The 11,327-nt window shown below is 41.2% G+C and overlaps 1 long non-coding RNA gene across 1 annotated transcript; it reads left to right on the forward strand.

Moving 5' to 3' along the window:
• The first annotated feature begins 881 nt into the window (after positions 1-881).
• LOC120519680 lies at positions 882-11,321 on the forward strand. The gene is made up of 5 exons (XR_005631621.1): positions 882-924; positions 6,057-6,350; positions 7,091-7,242; positions 7,683-7,776; positions 10,514-11,321. It is a non-coding gene; the product is annotated as an uncharacterized LOC120519680 (long non-coding RNA).
• The last annotated feature ends 6 nt before the right edge of the window (positions 11,322-11,327 follow it).

Below are 11,327 nucleotides of genomic sequence, written 5' to 3' on the forward strand. Positions count from 1 at the left end.
TTCTCCACCTGAGTGCTGTTAGTACCAAAGTCCATGGAATGAGTGCATGTGTGGATGAGACCCAAGGTTAAGGTCTTAATCATCTCACTGACTGGGGAGAGAAGAGTCAGGTGGAGAGTCGGACAAGTGGTCAGCTGGCAGGACGTGAAAAGAGATGGACAAGAAATGGGAAGGGGAGAACTTCATTGGTGTACAGTGATCAACATGAGAGTGACCCATCCTCACATGGTAAGTGGTGTTGGAGGCCCAGGTTGTATTGTTTGATCTTCATTTGTTCTTTTTTTTGTTCAGCGTTCCTGAATGTTTCTCTTTAATGAAGTTATTCTTTTCAGTTTACTTGTGCATCTTTATTGTGTTTTAGAGTTCAGGAATACTGTGAGAGTGTGTCTGCCATTTACACCCCTGAAAGCCTCTCCTCACTGAATATATTTGGTGTGTTATGAATCTGAGCCACAAGAAGTCCATTTTAATTTCTCTGTACATGTGCTGTGGTACTCGTAACGTTGTATGTGTATAAAGTCCGTCAGTTTGAATCTAAAACAGTTGTTTCTTTTTCTGACTTGAGTTAATTTCTCAAATTTCAGCTGACAACTGTCTTACTGCCATTGTTGAAGAGACGGTGCAAATCCCCTGCTCTCTGAACACTCAGGAGTCTTTAAAGACGGAGGACATTTCTGTTGAATGGACAACATCTGAAGGTCTCTTTGTTCATTCATTTGTCAAAGGACAGGATTATCTGACCAATCAGGCCCCCCAGTTTAAAGGCAGAACACAGCTCTTTATGTCTGAGCTTTCACGTGGCAATCTGTCCCTGAGGCTGTCCAGTGTGTCCCTAACTGACGATGGGGAATATGTCTGCACCTACCACCGAGCTGGTGATGCCCACCTCCAAACTGCTGTGTCAGATGTGCCTTCAAATTGCAGGTGAGGAAACTTCAACTTCTAAACTTCTCTTCTGTATAAGAAGCTTTGTGATCTCTAATGGAGGTTGAAATAGTAAACTGGTCCTCAGATGGTGATGTATGGAGGAGTTTGATAAGGTGAAGAAAAAGAACAAGAATAGCATTGTCAGTCACTTTCTTTTTGAACTGTAGTGTCATTATATCACCAGTGGTAATTCCATACTTTACACCACTGTCTTCGTCTTTATTTTGTATTTATTAGAGATTTGGACTGAGTCTCCTGCCAAACACATAAACGTGAGCACTGTCGTCGTAGACACTGGTGGGTTTTCTAATACTTGGTGTAAGCCCACCAGTTGCTAATCAATAAGAATTCACGCCTACCAGTAAAGCACATCAGTATGGACCTTTTGCCATATTTTTTATGGTTTGTCCACTTTTTAAACACCATTGGACTGTCTCATTCAAATTCATAGTTCAGATCTTTTTTCCAGAACACCAGAACCTAAGTGATTTGTGGTTTCCTTATTAGATGCATTTTCCATTAGCCTTCTTTAGATGTTTAACAATGGAATATCCAAATATTTTAAAAAAAATTATATTACAATAAGATTAGGTAAACCCGTTTTAATAGAAATGTTGGTATCATTTGTGATTTTGGCATGAAAATTCTTTTTTTATTAATTTTATTACAATCCATAAAAAGAAATCAAGTTTTTACAAAAAGAAAAATTATGTTAAGAACAGATCGATCCCCACCCCTGAGAGAGAGAGCAAGCCAAACGGCGTAAAATTTAAGGCTTGTAAACATACCTAAATTAATAAATTCTCTGTGCTTTATAAACTTATTTTAAAATATTACTGATTAGATCCTGCCATGTTTTGAAAAAGTCTGTACAGATCCTCTAACTGAGTATTTGATTTTTCCAACTTCAAATAATATAACACATCAGTTTCCCACTGACTTAAAAGAGGACAGTTTGGGTTCTTCCAGTTTATCAGAATAAGTCTGTGTGTCAAAAGTGAATGCAATCACAATTTGTTTGTCCTTCTCCACTTTAAGCCCCTCTGGAAGACCACCAAACACAGCTGTTAGTGGGTTAGGAGGGATTGTGAGTCCAAGGCTGTCTGAAAGGTAATTCAAAATTTTTGTCCAGAATAATGTTAATTTGGAGCAGGCCCAGAACATGTGACCTAGTGAGGCTGGAGCTAATTTGCAGCGTTCACAGGTTGGATCATGTCCTGGAAACATTTTGGAGAGTTTTAGTCGAGACAGATGTGCTCGATATATAATTTTGAGTTGTATAATTGTATGCTTTAGCATATGGAGCTCGAGTAAATTCTCTGCATTGCTACTTTCCACTCCTTTTCTGATATATTAATTGAGAGATCTTTTTCCCAGTGTCCTCTTGGATCTTTGAAAGGAAGGGATTGTAAAAGGATTTTATATATTGTAGAGATGGAGTCTAACTCCTTGAAATTGAGCAATATTTTTTCCAGCATGGATGAGAGTGAAAGATGAGGAAAATCTGGAAGGTTCTGTTTAACAAAGTTCCTGATTTGAAGATAGTGAAAGAAATGTGTAGCTGGAATGTTAAAATTGGAATGTAATTGTTCATAGGATGCAAAGACGTTGTCTATATAAAGATCTCTAAGCAAGTTAATTCCAATTTTTTCCAGATATTAAAACTGCATATGTCTGCGAGGGTTGAAAGAGGTGGTTCTCTTGCAGGGGTGCCACAGATAGAAGCTTCTCCGTCTTAACATGCTTTCTACATTGGTTCCAGATTCTAAGTGAGTGGAGCACAATTGGGTTATTAGTGTATTGGGACAAACCAAATTCAATGAAGCTGAAATGTCAGCCAAATAATGGCATCAGAAATCACTCAACCAATGAAGATCTATCAACTTGTAATGTCACACCAAGGTACAGTGGTAGAAGGTGTCTCAACATCAAATTAATATCTGTGCAATAAGTGGCACACTAGCAATTCATACCCAGTTTCAACAAAAGTGTTCTACTGGGAGAGAAGTTATTTCATGTGGAGATCCAGGCAGACATGACAACGATAGCAGGTGCTTTTCATATGACATGCACTCATTTGTCTGCTGAAAATAAAGACCCTGACCTTCAGGACCCTCCAGAAAACTGAAAGTTTAAGTTGCAAATGCGCACCCAGCCACAGCTTATACCTAAAACACCACCATATGGTCAGTAGGGTCACCAACCGCACCCCGGAGCTGACCAGCAGCCCCTGGCTCAAAGATACTGTAGTTTCACATACTGCTAAAAGCTCCATTTTTCTATATCATGGTTACAAGTCACACACGTAATGAAATTGGGGTAAGGCTTTAAAAAGCAGGATGGGATCTTCACTGGTCAGGAGATGCTCACCCCGGACCAGGCTACCCTAAAGATCGACCTGCAAGCTTCAACTTAGCCACGCCAAAGAGGGGAAAACTGGTCTAATAGTTCACATTCACCTGGCTTATGCACAATCAGGCAAACAGAGTTTTTATAAATGAAGAATTTACTTAACACTTTAGAAAAATACAGCAAAACAAGGCGTTGGCTAAAAGGCAAATCCTACGTTAACACGTCTGAAATAACGTTACCTGACAGCAAAATCCAAGAAAAAGCACAGGAAGAGCTCAAAACTCAAAAACAGTAATAGTTACAAACACTCGACAGAAATACAATCATCTCCTGCTCCTGAGCCTTCACACCTGACCTAAATAGCCAGAGAGAGGGCTCAGGAGTGCTGACATCAGAGTGGCTCTTCTCCCTGGAGTTACACCACAAAGTACAAGGACCATAGACCAGCTTAAAGAGACAGGAAATCATTAACCAGTTATAAATAAAAAGGTGCAAAATAATAAGCAAAAACAATAAAACCCATAAATGTTAATAGAACATTAGAACACTCTAGACGAGAACAGGCCATTCAGCCAAACAAGCTCGCCAGTCCTATCCACTTATTTCTTACAAAAAAACATCAAGTCGAGTTTTGAAAGTCCCTAACGTCTTACTGTCTACCACACTACTTGGTCGCTTATTCCAAGTGTCTATCGTTCTTTGTGTAAAGAAAAACTTCCTAATGTTTGTGCGAAATTTACCCTTAACAAGTTTCCAACTGTGTCCCCGTGTTCTTGATGAACTCATTTTAAAATACAAGTCTCGATCCGCTGGACTAATTCCATTCATCATTTTAAACACTTCACTCAGGTCTCTTCTTATTCTTCTTTGCTTAAACCGTAAATGCTCAGATCTTTTAATCTTCCCTCATAGTTCATCCCCTGTAGCCCTGAATCAGCCTAGTTGTTCTTCTTTGGACCTTCTCTAGTGCTGCTATGTCCTTTTGTAGCCTGGAGATTAAAACTGCACCCAGTACTCCAGATGAGGCCTCATCAGTGTGTTATAAAGGTTGAGCAGAACCTCCTGTGACTTGTACTCCACACATCAAGGCGCTATATAACCTGACAGTCTGTTAGCCTTCTTAATGGCTTCTGAACACTGTTGGGAAGTCGATGGCTTAGAATCCACTGTGACTTCTTAATCCTTCTCATTCGTGTACTCTCGATTTTCTGACGCCCATTGTGTATTCAAACCTCACATTTTACTTCCTTTGTGTAATACTTTACATTTACTGACATTAAATTTCATCTGCCACAAATCTGCCCAAGCCTGTATGCTATCCAATACCTTCTGAAATGATATAACGGATTCCAATTTATCTGCTACTCTACCTATCTTGGTATCATCTGCAAACCTAACCAGCTTGTTCATTATATTCCTATCTAAATCATTTATATACTGTTCAGAATAACTCCTGTCCTTGCCATGTGTTGCTCAATCTTATCCTTAATAATTCCTTCCATTAATTTTCCTGTGAACCCTAACACATGACAAGCTAGATAAGAAATTGCATCGAGCAACTGGAGAATTCAACAAATTGAAGTTTTCATTTGTAAACATTTTAGTAGTAAGTTAAATGATTGATGGAAGTGAACTGCTTATTTTTGTTGCCACAGCACCATCTGGTGTTTGGAGGTTCAGTAATTTTAAGAGCTCATTCACATAAAGCCTAATGGTGGTGCAGTGAGGAGCAGCGGAGTGGTTTATGTTTCTGGCTGGTGATGAAACTCTCTAATATCTGACCCACGTTTTTAGTGCTGCCACACATTATTTTCTGCTGTTTACACTCCACCCTGTTGTGGTTCTTGTTTTTGATGCCACTAACCTCAGCTTTTGAGATATTCAGACATTACAGTAGCGGTGCCACTCGTCACTCAAGTGGTCCACATACAGAATGGCTGTGTTGAGCTCAGCACTGTTTGTGTCGGATGTTATCTTATATTTGACACATTTTTCTTTTTTCTGTTGATTTTAATTCATCCTTTTGTTTTTATTATTTACTCTTTTCAACATTTATCTGATGCCCCTGCATTCTGTCTAGTGCTGCCAGGATAGGCCATGGCCCCCAAACCCTGAACTGGATTGCACCGGTTTGGCTGCCATTTTCATTCCTTTTGCTGCTTGTAGTTTTTAAATAGTTGGTCCTCAGATTTGTTGCTCTTTCTGTTTTATTTATTCCTGAAATGTACTGGTTGGTTATTTTACCATTTGTTTGATTCTGTTTTAAGACATACTGGTGTGCCTTACTGGGAGAAGAAGAGAAGTGGGGTGCAGTGTGAGGTGCCCAGGTGAACCTCAATTAAATAATAAAAATGAAGGTTCTAAAGACGAGTGCTTAGCTTGTAGTCTGCCTCACAGTGGTGGGTTTGGGCAGCACTACAACATTTCATAACTTTTCCTGGCCTGACAAAGCTGTGGAGGGCGAGCTGCCCAACTTATTGTGTTTAATTGTATTAACATCTGCTCAATGAAATGCTTTCTTGAATGCAGGTTCATAATTGAAAAGGTAAATGAAATGTTCTTATGTGAGCTCTCAGATACTTCAGTACAGTGAAGGCTTTTGAAATCTAATGGTCAGTGTGTGTCCTAAGAGGAATTGGGGACGCCAGTGAGCCGCTGTCCAGTCCAGTGTGTCTGATGAGGTCAGCTGTGCCACCGGACTGTAGGAGATGAAGCAGCAGGTCACACACACGTCTCACTGCAGGTTCAGTCCTTTTAATGTGTTTGTGTCTCTTCAGGTCGTTACTCTGTCCCAGTTGTCCAAGGACCAGCATCACCAGTGTTTAAAGACCATGAGGTCAGTTTCACCTGCAAGTCTACTGGGGGATTCCCTGAGCCAAAGGTCCAGTGGTCTGTGAATAAGGAGCTGCTTCAGAACTCAAGACGAGTGAGCACAACACTGAGCCGCGACAGCAGAGGTCTGTACAATGTGACCAGCGTCCTGACTGTGAATGTGACAGGAGACGTGTCTGTGACCTGCACTGTCGAGAATGACAGACTGAGGGAGAAGAGGACATCAGCTGAAATTCAGTGTGAGTTCACCTTGTGTGTGAGCACAGAAGCAGGCACTAGGAAATGTGCATCACAAAGAAAGACCACTTATTGTGACACCCACCTGCAGATTGTCCTTCCTTTACTTATCACAAGTTATGTCCACTATTGTCACCAGCAGCTGACATTTACCAGTACAAGTGACATGAGCACAACTGAAGGAAAGAATGCACTTTGGGCAACTCACATGAACACACTGAACACACTCACATGCCATGTTGTTGTTGTTATTCTTTGTCACATCTCACAATACAGTTATTAATTTATTTGTTTATTTAGTTATTTAACTTTATAGACATAGCGGGGCGGTGGCACAGTTGTAGTGCTGTTGGCATGCGGTAAGCAGAACTCAAACAAATGCAAGTGTAGATTATACTCGTCACTAAATTCAAACTTAACACACGTGTAAAAGTATGGCTTTGTTAAAACAAAGAAAACAAAGTAGAACCTGATGAACATAAAACCCTTCTGAGCTCAGTCTGTGGAGCAAGCAGTCAAATTAAAACACAAGTCCAATGAGACAAAGGCAAACATAAAGAACTGGACTACCATAAACACGTGTGGCCACCATTACGGTCATCTACAGACTGAGTCGGGTAGCCGGGCTCTGGACACCTGCCTTCAAGAATGAAAGATAATTAATAACTCGTCACATTATAAGCAGCTGTTTGAGTTAATGTTTCAAATGGTCGAGTATTTCATCTTTGTCTTTGATTTACAGATCTGATTAAAGCTGAGAAAGAGTCAAACGGAGTGAGCGGAGGCACAAGGTGATACTGGTGTTAGTGGCAGTGCTGGTTGTGCTGGTGGGGCTGCTGATTGTAGTGATTGTGATGTTAAAGAGGATGAAGAGGAAACGTCATAGAGAACCTGGTATGTCAAACTTAAACACTGAGCTGATAGGCTGCCATGTCATCACTTGATGTTCATCATTTGTGTGTCCAAGATGTCCTCATTCTTTTAAGTTGCTCTTTTGTGAGGTGAAGTCCGCACACGTCTGCAGTGTCTGTCTGTCTGTATGTCTGCCTTTGTCCCAGCACTGCTTACTGTTGGCACAGCCTACAAGATGGTAAAGGATTCACCACCAGCCACTGGAGGACATCACAGGACACACAAATGTTAGGAGCTCCACGAGGTCACAAGGCTGACGACGTCAAATTTCTTTCTTTTCTTCACTCTGTGTTCTGTCCACTGTTGCTGTTATGGTTTGAATTTCTCATCTCCAGCCTGCACTCTTTACACGTCTTCATCTCAGAATGTCACTGTTCTGACTATCCAGCCATCTGAACACATTTTCATGAATTTTCTTTCAGTAACAAGCAAAGACCAGGAATCTAAAGCTCCACTACAGCAAACACCAAACAAGGACAACCCTGAAGCTTAGCAGCTCTGAGAATGTGAAAGAAGGTAACTTTAAATATCAACCTCCAATTTATTAAAGACAAACTGAGTCTGTGTCTGCATAGACAGCTTTGGAGTTTTCATCTTCAGTCCGTCAATTGTGTTTTTTGTGTTTTATTGTATTGCAGTTTTGGTACTCTGCATGTGAACTTAAGATGGACTTTCCAAACCACTAACATGGTGTAATCGTAAAACGTGAGACTAGGAAGTAAAGCTACTAAAGATATTAAAGTCATTATAGCAGAACAATCATTTTCCACTTAGCTCCACTTTTCATTGTCCACTTTTCTCTAATAGGACACGTTATGTAAAGCTGTGCGAAACAAACATGTCCTCCTAGCGTCACTCTAACCCTGTGTTAATACCATGACTTGGGTCTCTCAAAGAAGGGCACATTTGTTATCCTAAATTAAATAAAGTACACAAAGTACAAGAGAAGACGCCAACACAGGCCATGACCCGTCTGCCTGAGGGGCTCACCTCTTCACCCCTCTCATTCTCTGCTTTTGTGACCCTGAGCTCTCATCCTCCTGCCAGTGAGTTGTTGTCCCAGCTGTCCTCCTAATCACAGTCTCATTGTGGCTCTGGTACTTTAAATGTCTTGGCAAAACCCTCCTTGTACCCCAGCTGTCCCTGCATTCCTTACTTCCATTAGTCCTCAAAGTACCAGGCCTTTTCAGCACCACAGCGCCAGTCTTTCTGTGTGCTGCCATCCAATGTGCCACAGAGAAAATACCAACCTCCTACCTCTAAGGGCAGCACGTCCTAGGTTTCCTGCTTAGGGAACATAAGGTGCTTTCTCTTGGCCAGCAGGACTTCTGACATCTTGACACACTTTCCTTATTCTCTCCTGAGATGAACTGTGTCTTAGTTATTCAGTAATAAGAACCTAAGAAATTTGACAAAGTAGAGGTGACCATTCACACCTCGCTTGTTTGGTTAGCTAAAAGTTCAGCTGTCTCAGTATCTCATCCAGATCCTTCCTAAAGGTTTTCAAGGTTTCTGCTTCATCTCCATGTCTTAGTAGTTTTTTATTCAGATTACCACAAGTGTTTGCACAAAGATGTGCTTCCTGTCTCCAGTCCTAAATGCACTTCCACTGAGGTCTTTGAGTACGAGATTCACCATTAAGCTGTAAGATTTCTGTTGGATCAGCTTCATCAGTGCCTTTGAAGACCTGGATTAGACCACCACACAGTGCTCTCTGCTCAGACTGAACAGGTTTAATTCTCTGACTCTGTCACAGTAGGACACGTCCTTAAGTTTACATTTAGAATGACGTCTTCATCTAACGTGTCTTACAACATTTATGATACAATTGATGACATTTCTTTTGGTTTTTTCCCCACTTTGAGCACAGGCAGGTGAAGTGACTTGCTGATGGTCACACAGTGTCAGTAGCGGGATTTGAACCTGCAGCCTCAGGGTTTAAAGTCCAAAGCCTTAACCACTACACCTGCCAAGATGTGGGAAGGCAGTGCAGGATGAAGAACACAGCTGTGATGCTGAAGAGGGGTTGGAATAGCTTTACCATACCTGAGTCAAACCGGGCCACCTGGGTGAAAACCAGGAATTCTAACGCCGACCATATGGGACACGTGCTTCTTGGCCCTTTGGCTAAGATCAAGTGTAGTATCTATTCTTAAGTCCCATGATGCACCTGGTGGTTCTTCTTTTCACAGCTTCAAGTGTTGCTGTGTCCTTTCTTGTAGTGTGGTGACCAGAACTGCACACAGTGCTCCAGATGTGGTCTCACTGGTGTGTCATGGAGTTTGAGCACAATGTCCCTCGACTTATATTCCACAGATTTTATGATATAACCTAACATTTTATTTGCCTTTTTAATCTCTTCTTCACTTTGCTTAGATGATGAAGATGTTGTGTCAGCATAAACCCTAAACCCTTTTCAGAGGTCTCTTGCTGTAGCTCGGTGTCTCCCATCTTGTATTTATAATTGATGTTCCCTCTGCCCACGTGTTGCACTTTACACTTTTTTATATTAAACTCCATTTTCTAAGTGCTCTTCCAGTTCTGAGGCTTGTCCTGGTCTTTTTAATTTTTATTGCTGCCTCCTCAGTGTCTGCCATCCCTCCAATTTTAGTGTCATCTGTGAATTTGACAAGTTCACTAGCAACACCAGAACGAATGTCATTAATATAAATCAGAAAAAGTAATGAGGGTCCAAGGACAGACCCCTGAGGGACTCCACTAATGACCTCCCTCCATTCTCCTCTTTTTTTGTTGTCTTTGTCTCCTTCTGGTAACCATCTTCAGATCCAACCTGATACCCCCTGGCACTGCTCTTGTGCCCACTCCTGCCACCTGCTGACTGTCAGTGTAGTTTTTCTCCTTTGTTTCTTTGGCTCGGCTCCTGACCTGTGCCATCGTTGTGTCATTTGTGCTAAGAGGTCTTCCTCTGTATTTTGGCATCCTGGTGCTACACACACAATGACAACCACTTGTAGACTTGGCATCTCGTGAAAGTTTGTGTATTTCTGAGCAATGGTGGAAATGAAAGGGAAGTGCATTTAGGATGGAAGATTTATGGGAATTGGAAGCAAACGTAGTGTCATGGAGTGAACCTCACCAAAGTGTGTTTGAGTGGAGTCACAAAATGGCTCTCTCTGTGGACAGCCACTGCCATTTAGAAGGAACTTTATGAAAGGCACATTTGCTGTTTTCTGAAGATGATTTATTTTGATTGTTAACTAACTTTTTAAATGTATTTTCTTGCTTTGTGTAGATTAACTTGTGCTGAGACTACAGTGTTGGCATTGAGGAGTTTCAAATGAGCGCCTGAGGAACACACAAGTGAATCTGAAGCACTTTGTCTTCATTTGGACAAATTTGAATTTGCACTGAACAAGTTGACTGGAAGATGAATGAGTTGACAGTTTTTAATGAATGAACTTAAATGTCAAGAATGTTCTTCACTGTTCTCCATTCCAGACGGCTATGAGTGTTAAAAGATGGAGCACTGAAGCTCCTGACTGATCCCAGCACCTAAATGACACACAAATTGATGTGACGCCACTACTAAGACATGAGGAAGAAGCTTTGTGTCCTTGAAAAATGGACCTAAAAATGAGAACATTTGCCCGTATTTCCATTTATCATTTATTCGATTCGCAGATGCTTTTATCCAAAGAGACTTACTGTACCAGTGAGGTTACACATCAGTTAGGGTCTGTTTTTAAACTAGTGGTACAAGCCTAGGACACAGAAATTGACCAAAACGAGTGAAAAGTCCTCCAGAGCAGTGATCTTCAAAGTGTGTTCGGCAAGATGACAGTCATCAGGGCCAAGGGACTTTCAAATTAGTCAGATGCGTCAGTCTGTTATGTACTTAAGTAGACATTTATTTATAACAATCAAGGCTGCTATCTGACATCAGTAGACTTGCATACATCAGAAATGGCTCCAAAACTACCACCATGGAGTGCAGCGTCTCGCCTTCTTGTAGATGGTAACGAGTTTTGCTTCATTTCGTGGCCTTCCTGCTCCAGGCTTGTTTGTGTGTTGTGGTTGCCCCTTTCACTCTCATGGTCTCTTACACC

This window comes from Polypterus senegalus, unplaced genomic scaffold (genome assembly GCF_016835505.1).
Source record: "Polypterus senegalus isolate Bchr_013 unplaced genomic scaffold, ASM1683550v1 scaffold_3800, whole genome shotgun sequence".
Lineage (NCBI taxonomy): Eukaryota > Metazoa > Chordata > Cladistia > Polypteriformes > Polypteridae > Polypterus > Polypterus senegalus.